This window comes from Nematolebias whitei, chromosome 15, assembly GCF_014905685.2.
Source record: "Nematolebias whitei isolate Nwh7 chromosome 15, NemWhi1, whole genome shotgun sequence".
Lineage (NCBI taxonomy): Eukaryota > Metazoa > Chordata > Actinopteri > Cyprinodontiformes > Rivulidae > Nematolebias > Nematolebias whitei.
The window spans coordinates 24708617-24716616 of NC_056512.1; positions in this window are offsets into that span (position 1 = coordinate 24708617).

Genomic DNA, 8000 nt, shown 5'->3' on the forward strand with positions numbered 1-8000 from the left:
CTACAAGTACGTCTCAAAAAATTTAAATATTGTGAAAAGTTCACTATTTTTTGTTAGTCATTTCAGAAAGTGAAACTCTTATATTATATAGATTCTTTACAAATAGAGTTAAATTTGCAAGCCTTTATTTCTTATAATTTTGAAGATTATGGTTTACAAATAATGAAAACCCAAAACTCAGTGTCTCAGAAAATTAGAATATTGTGATAAAGTTCCGTATTGAAAAATTCATGCACACTATGCACAGATGAATCCTAGACATGTGTTACAAATATCGCATTCCTCATGTCAAGCCAATCCTGAACCAGGGAGTACATCAAAAGTTTTGTGACATGACAAAAAGCATCAAATGTCTTGACTGACAAAAAATGGTGCTTTTTCACAAATTTTTATTTTTTTTAGATGCACCTGCACAGTCTGAAAGTTAAAATTTTGTTGCAAAATGTAATATCCATCCATCCATCCATCTATCCATCCATCATTCATCCATCATCTTCTTATTCCGAAGTCGGGTCATGGGGGCAGCAGCTTTAGCAGGGAGGCCCAGACATCTCTTCCAGCTCATCTGGGAGGACTCCAAGGTGTTTCCAGGCCAACCAAGATACATAGTCTCTCCAACGTGCCAATATGAACAGTATCAGTGACAACAGGCAGCCTTGGTGGAGTCCAACTCCCACCCTGAAGGGGTCTGACTTATTACTGGCAATGCGAACCAAACTCTCACACCGCTTGTACGGACCAAACAGCTCGTAACAACGGACCCCCAATCCCATACTCATGGAGCACCTCCCACAGTGTGCCTTGAGGAGCACAGTCGAACACCTTCTCTAAGTCCACAAAACACATGTAGACTGGACGGGTAAACTCCCATGACCACTCGAGGACCCTAGTGAGGGTAAAGAGCTGATCCAGTGTTCCACGGCTAAGACGGAACCCGCATTGTTCCTCCTGGATCTGAGGTTCGACCAACAATCGGATTTGCTTCGCCAATAGACCTTACCAGGGAGACTAAGGAGAGTGATGCACCTGTAATTGGAGCACACCCTCCGGTCCCCCTTTTTGAAGAGGGGAACCACCACCTCAGTCTTCCAAACCAATGGCACTGTCCCCTGATGTCCACGTAATGTTGCAAAGGCGTGTCAACCAAGACAGCCCCACAACATCCAGAGCCTTAAGGAAATCAGGATGAATCTCATCCACCCTCAGAGCCCTGAAGTGGCAGAGCTTTTTAACTACCTCGGCGACCTCAGCCATGGTTATGGACAGACCACTCTTGGAGTCCCTCGACTCAGCTTCCTCCATGGAAAACGTGCCGATGCTAAGTGTACTTATGGAGACCCTTATATAAACATAGTGTTTGTGAGGGACAAATTATAACTAGCACAGAAGTCCAACAACAGAACACCGCTCGGGTTCAGGTCAGAGAGGCCATTGCAAAATATAATATATAATAATAATTAATAATAAATTGTATTATTGCAATATGGGCACCGGCGACCTCCGTGACCCAAGGTGGAAGAAGGGGGTAAAGATAATGGATGGATGGATTATTGCAAAATGTCATAATATTGTAATTATATGAATATATATATAAATAATAAAATATAATATTAAATTATATAATACAAACACATATGTATATGTGTTTGTAAGTTATCTAATATAATAATTTTGATTAATAAACATATATATATATATATAAAGTTTGTTGTTAATTTTTTCAATGAGATTTTTTTTTATTGCTTAAACATTTTAAACCAACTAAGAATAACATCAAAAGATTTGTTAGATGAATGTTGCAAGAGTGAGTAATAGGGGTTTCCTCCAGTTATCTCTGCATCTAGTCAACAAAGAGGTGCTAGTAGATGGATAGATGGATAAAGAGTTGTTGTGATAAAAACACTAGTAGTGCACAATTCACGTTAAGAAAATTGTTTTCATATTCTGATGAAACTCTCAACTGTGTTTTCAGTGCTACATTCTAGGACATTTAGGTCTCCAGGAGGTAAGGTTTAATTCTTCTCAATGTATGGACATGGAACATGTTGTGTGAGGCCACAATCTGGTCCATCTGTATGGAATGAACTGAAGACCTGACAGTTTCGAGTGTGTGTTTTTTATGTCAGGTTCCTGGCCTCACTTCACATCACCAATGTCATGATTCAAACCTATGATCGAGGGCATCGATAAAAGTAGATTGATGGATGTGCTATCACTGAAAGGGCAAAGCCTAATCCTCGCCCTCCATCCACAAAAAAAAAAAAAAAAAAACTTTAAATACCATAGCTGCAAGAAATGTTTTAAATTACTGGTACAACTGAACCGATATTGCAACCAGTGCATCCCATGGTGAAAAGATGGTGTTAGGGACAGATTCCTACCAGTGTTTCCATGGTGAGAATGAAATGTGTCCATGCAAAAACAAATACACCTGAGAGTGTGGGAAATAAATTACAGTATGTCCATTTACTGAAATCTGTTTTAAACACTTTATGATTAACAATGGGCAGCACGTGGCGCAGTTGGTAGAGCTGCTGCCTCTCAGTGAGCAGGATGCCCCGGTTCAAATCTCAGTCCAGGGGCTTTTCTGGGTGGAGTTTGCATGTTCTCTCCGTGCATGTGTGGGTTTTCTCCGGGTACTCCAGTTTCCTCCCACAGACCAAAAACATGCATGTTAGTAACTCTAAATTGTCCCTAGGTGTGAGAGAGTGAATGGTTGTTTGTTTCGTTTGTCTCAATTTGTCCCTGTGATGGACTGGAGACCTGTCCAGGGTGTCCCCCGCCTCTCACACAGTGATTGCTGGATATGGGCACCAGTGGCCCCTGTGATCCAAGAAGGAAGAAGCGGTTAAAATATAATGGATGGATGGATATCTAGACGACTTGTGTGAACCAAATTATGAAATCTTGTCTAAATCAGAGCAAAGCAAATGTCTTTTTTTCCAGAGAAAATATACATGTGAAACAGTCAAATTGAACCATACCAGCCCAACCCTGGGCCCCCCACTAATTACAGCATACCAAATGACTTTAAGAACGTGTCTGGTCTTCATTTTCTGCACGTAAACGCACGTAGCCTTCTGAGAAAACTTGATTCCTTGAAAATTCTGGTCATTTCTTCTGGGGCAGATGTAATCTTCATCTCTGAAACCTGGCTCAACAAATCTGTACTCAATAATGACCTGGCAATCAATGGATTTAACATCTACCACTGTGATCGTCAAAAAAAAGGGGGGGGGGGTCGCTGTTTACATCAGAGATTCTTTGGTTGCTAGTCCTGTGTCTTCTAAAACAATTCCTAACCAGTTTGAAGTCTTAGCTGTAAACATCACTTTGAATGGTGGCCAGATCTTATCTGTAGTCTGCTGTTACCGTTCCCCCTCAGCAACACCTGAGGCTCTGTCCTCCTTGATGGAATTCCTTGGTAATTTAAAATTCAAAGAGATCTTTTCGGCAAGAGACATCAACATTGACTGGGGTAAGTCAACCCCCCTATGTGATAAATTCAAGGAATGTTGCCTGTCTCTCAATCTTACCCAATTGATCAACTCTCCGACAAGATTAAACAAAAACTGTCCTGAAAAATCCTCCATCTTAGACCTGTTTCTAACAAATATGCCTCACAAATTCCCTGGTACGGGTTTATTTGCCAACATTTTGAGTGATCATTGTGTGACAGTGGCTTTGAGAGATATTAAACTTCCACCTTCTAAGCCCAGATTAATTCAAAAAAGGGATCTGAAACATTTTTGTGAACAGTCATTCCTCTGGGATCTGTCTCACTTTGACTGGTATCGTATTCTGTTAACTGATGACGTGAACTCCGCTTGGAACTATTTTCATAATGGTTTCATTTATTTTGTGAACAAACATGCTCCTTTTTGTCAGTTCAGAATAAAGGGATGAGACAGCCCCTGGTTTACTCCAGAGCTAGCTGACCTCCTGCACAGGAGAGATCATCTTTGGGCCACAGCGAGAAAATCTGACTCAGGCACTGATTGGTTGAGTTTTCGACAAATGAAGAATAAATGTACAACTGCTGTCAAAGCAGTAAAGCGCAACTATTTTTTATCTCAGACCTCCAAAAATCTAAATGACCCCAACAGATTCTGGAAAACCATCAAATCTCCCTCAGGCACCCCCCAATCATCTGACCTCCCATCACAACTTCTCGTTAACTCTGTTCCTGTGTCAAATAAGCACGAGATCCTGAACTGTCTCAACAAACATTTTGTTGCTTCTAGTTCTTTATTTGACACAGTCACTAATGGAAAATCAGTCACTTCACTTAATAATCAAACTTGTACAAATCAAATCCCTCCCACAAGTCAATCCTCAGTTAAACACACCTTCTCTTTTTCTCCATTTTCAGTCAGTGAGGTCAATAAACTGTTAAAAGTTCTTGACCCTAATAAATCTGCAGGTCCAGATAACTTCCACCTTACTTCTTAAGGCTGGCTGCTCATATCATCACAGTCCCTGTGACCCACATCTTCAATCTCTCCATAAGACAAAACTCCATCCCAGACACTTGGAAAACAGCCATTGTTCTTCCTTTGCTGAAGGGAGGTGACCCCACCTCACTGAACAACTATTGGCCAATCTCTAAACTCTGTATTTTAGCCAAGGTTCTAGAAAAACTGATAAACTCTCAAATCAAAAATTACCTGGACTCATTTAACATCTTACCTCCACATCAATCTGGTTTCAGGAAGCAACACAGCACAACCACTGCTTCACTGAAGGTTCTTAATGACGTTGTTGAAGCACTGGATGCTAAGGATTATTGTACTGCACTTTTCTTAGACCTGTCTAAAGCTTTTGACACTGTGGATCAGAACATCTTGTGTCATAAACTCTCAGAAATTGGTATCTCAGAACACACCATTGGTTGGTTCTCTAACTATCTTTCAGACCGGAGGCAATGTGTTCAACATAATGGCACTTCCTCCAGTTATTTAACAGTCAACAATGGTGTACCACAAGGCTCAGTCTTAGGACCCACCCCCTTTACAAACTACATACATAATGTAGGTAAAAACATCCCTAATGCATCCATACATTTCTATGCTGATGACACAGTTGTTTATTGTCGAGCTAAAACTGTTGCTAAGGCTTTCCAGCTTTTGAAATCTGTATTCAACATCATCCAGACTGATTTGTTTCGCCTCAAACTTGTCCTAAATGCCGACAAAACCAAAGGGATGCTTTTTTCAAATAGAAAGTTGGTCCCAGCAGTTCTTCCTCCGATTTTATCCTCAAATGGTGTCCCCATTGAGTTTGTTGATTCCTATAAATATTTGGGTATCTTGGTCGACTCACATCTCTCTTTTAAGCTCCATGTGGAAAACTTGGTAAAGAAACTGAAAGTTAAACTGGGTTTCTTTTTCAGAAACAAATCCTGTCTAACCCTGAATGCTAGAAAACACCTTGTATCTGTGACTTTCCTTCCCTCCATTGATTATGGTGACATTATTTACATGAACGCTCCTACAAGAACCCTGCAGATGTTGGATGCTGTCTATCATGGTGCACTAAGATTCATAACTGGCTGTGATTATCATACTCACCACTGCACCCTGTATTCACTGGTTAACTGGTCATCATTAACTTCACGCTGACTCTCTCACTCAACCTTGACCTCTCTAAGTGGCTTTAAGAATCTGTTGGACTCCTGGCAGGGACCAATGCAGACATGTTCCTGTTTTTAGTTTTCTACATTCACCTTAGAATCTAGCTGTCTTTTTGGTACCTTTTTCTTTTAGCCATCCTATTTGTTAAAAAAAAAAAAAACAACTGGTGTATGACTTTTTATAACTGTTTATTGTTGTCGCTGTTGTCCATTGTTGTCATCATTCTTTGTTGAAATCAGGTCTCTCTTGTAAATGTGTCGAGTCCTCGAGGCTCAATGGGATTTACCTGTCTAAATAAAGGTTGATTGAATACCATACCATACTTCAAGTTGTGTTTATTTGTCATACACAAGGTTAACAGTACAATGAAATGTTCGGGATGAGAAGAACTGATTTGACTTGCTAAAAAAAAAATCAAAGAACAAACAAACAAGAAATACTAAAGCATCCAATAAGGGTACAAAAATCAAGTACCAAAAAGTGAAAAAGTAATCATAATATCATACCATACCACTTTATTTACAAAGCACTGAAAGCAGCAACAAGGGCAACCAAAGTGCTGTACAGCAGAAACCAACAAGCAAAGCACACAGCAAAAAATACATAGATTCAAATTGAAAAAAGATAATAACTAAATGGCTAACATTGTTGAATACAGACAGGTTAAAAACAAATTACACAGTATCAAAAGTCAGGGAATTAAAATGGGATTTCAAACAACACTTAAAAACTGTGGGCAGCACGGTGGCGCAACTGGTAGAGCTGCTGCCTCTCAGCGAGCAGGTCCCTGGTTCAAACCCCGGTCCAGGGGCCTTTCTGGGTGGAGTTTGCATGTTCTCTCCGTGCATGCGTGGGTTTTCTCCGGGTACTCCGGTTTCCTCCCACAGTCCAAAAACATGCATGTTAGGCTGATTGGTAACTCTAAATTGTCCTTAGGTGTGAGTGAGAGAGTGAATGGTTGTTTGTCTCGTTTGTCTCTGTGTGGCCCTGTGATGGACTTGCGACCCGTCCAGGGTGTACCCCGCCCCTCGCACAGTGATTGCTGGACATGGGCACCAGCGACCCCCGTGACCCAAAATGGAATAAACGGGTAAAGAAAATGGATGGATGGATGGATGGACTTAAAAACTGTGAGAGAGGGGGGCCTGCCTGACATGCAGTGGTAACTCATTCCATCGTCTTGGACCTGCAACAGAACTGCTCTGTTACCTCTGAGCTTACGACGGGTCCCTGGAACCAATAGAAGCATCTCAAGTCAAGTCAACTTTATTGTCATTTCCATCATATGTGGTACATGAGGTGGAATGAAATTATGTACACAGGGTCCCAGTTACACCCAAAAATAGCAAAATATTAAGTATAAAAAGAATCGGTATATAAGTATCTAAGATATGCACTAAACAAACGCCAAACGGTATGCTAAAAGATCTAAGATATACACTAAACACATCTGGTCTGCTGACCTCAGGGAGCACTGTGGGACATATGGCTGCAGCAGATCAGTGAGATAAGAGGGGGCTTGAGATTTAAAAACATACAGAAGGATTTTGAACTGAATTCGAAAGTGAACTGGGAGCCAGTGCAGGGAGGCCAAAACTGGTGTAATGTGCTCTTTTTTGCCTTTACCGGTTAAAAATCGGGCTGCAGCATTTATTAAGATAAGATAGAACTTTGTTGATCCCACAGGAAATTGTTGTGCCAGAGTTTTAGTACAAAAGAACAAACACAATGAATCACACAAGATATAAAAAAATAACAGAGAATATAAAAATCCCAGCAATTAATTTCTTAACAGGTCAGGTGCAGACGTGTGAAATGTCTAATGTGTGAAATGTTCTAATGTGAACACATTAAAGTGTTTATTGTCCTATGTGTAGAAAGGGGGAGGAGTTAAAAAGTTTAGCCACAGGGAGGAAGGACTTCCTGTGGTGTTCTGTGGAGCACCTCGGTGGTCTCAGTCTACGATTAAAGGTGCTGTGGTAAGAGTCCAGTGTGGCGTTTTGTTCAGGATCTGGAGCAGTTTCCTCAGCATCCTCTGCTCAGACATCTCTGTCAGAGACTGCAGGTCCACTTCCAGAACTGAGCCAGCTCACCTGATGAGTTTATTGAGTCTGTTGGCATCAGCTTTCTTCACCCTGCTGCCCCAGCACACCACAGCGTAGAAGACGTTGGAGATCACTGAGTGGTAAAACATCTGCATCACGGTCCTGCAGATGTTAAAGGACCTGAGTCTCCTCAGAAGAAAAAGTTGACACTGCTCTTTCTTGTAGAGAGCGTTGGTGTTACCTGTCCAGTCCAGTTTATTGTCTAGGTGGACCCCCATGTACTTGTAGCAGTCCACAGTGTCCACCTTAGTACCCTTGATGT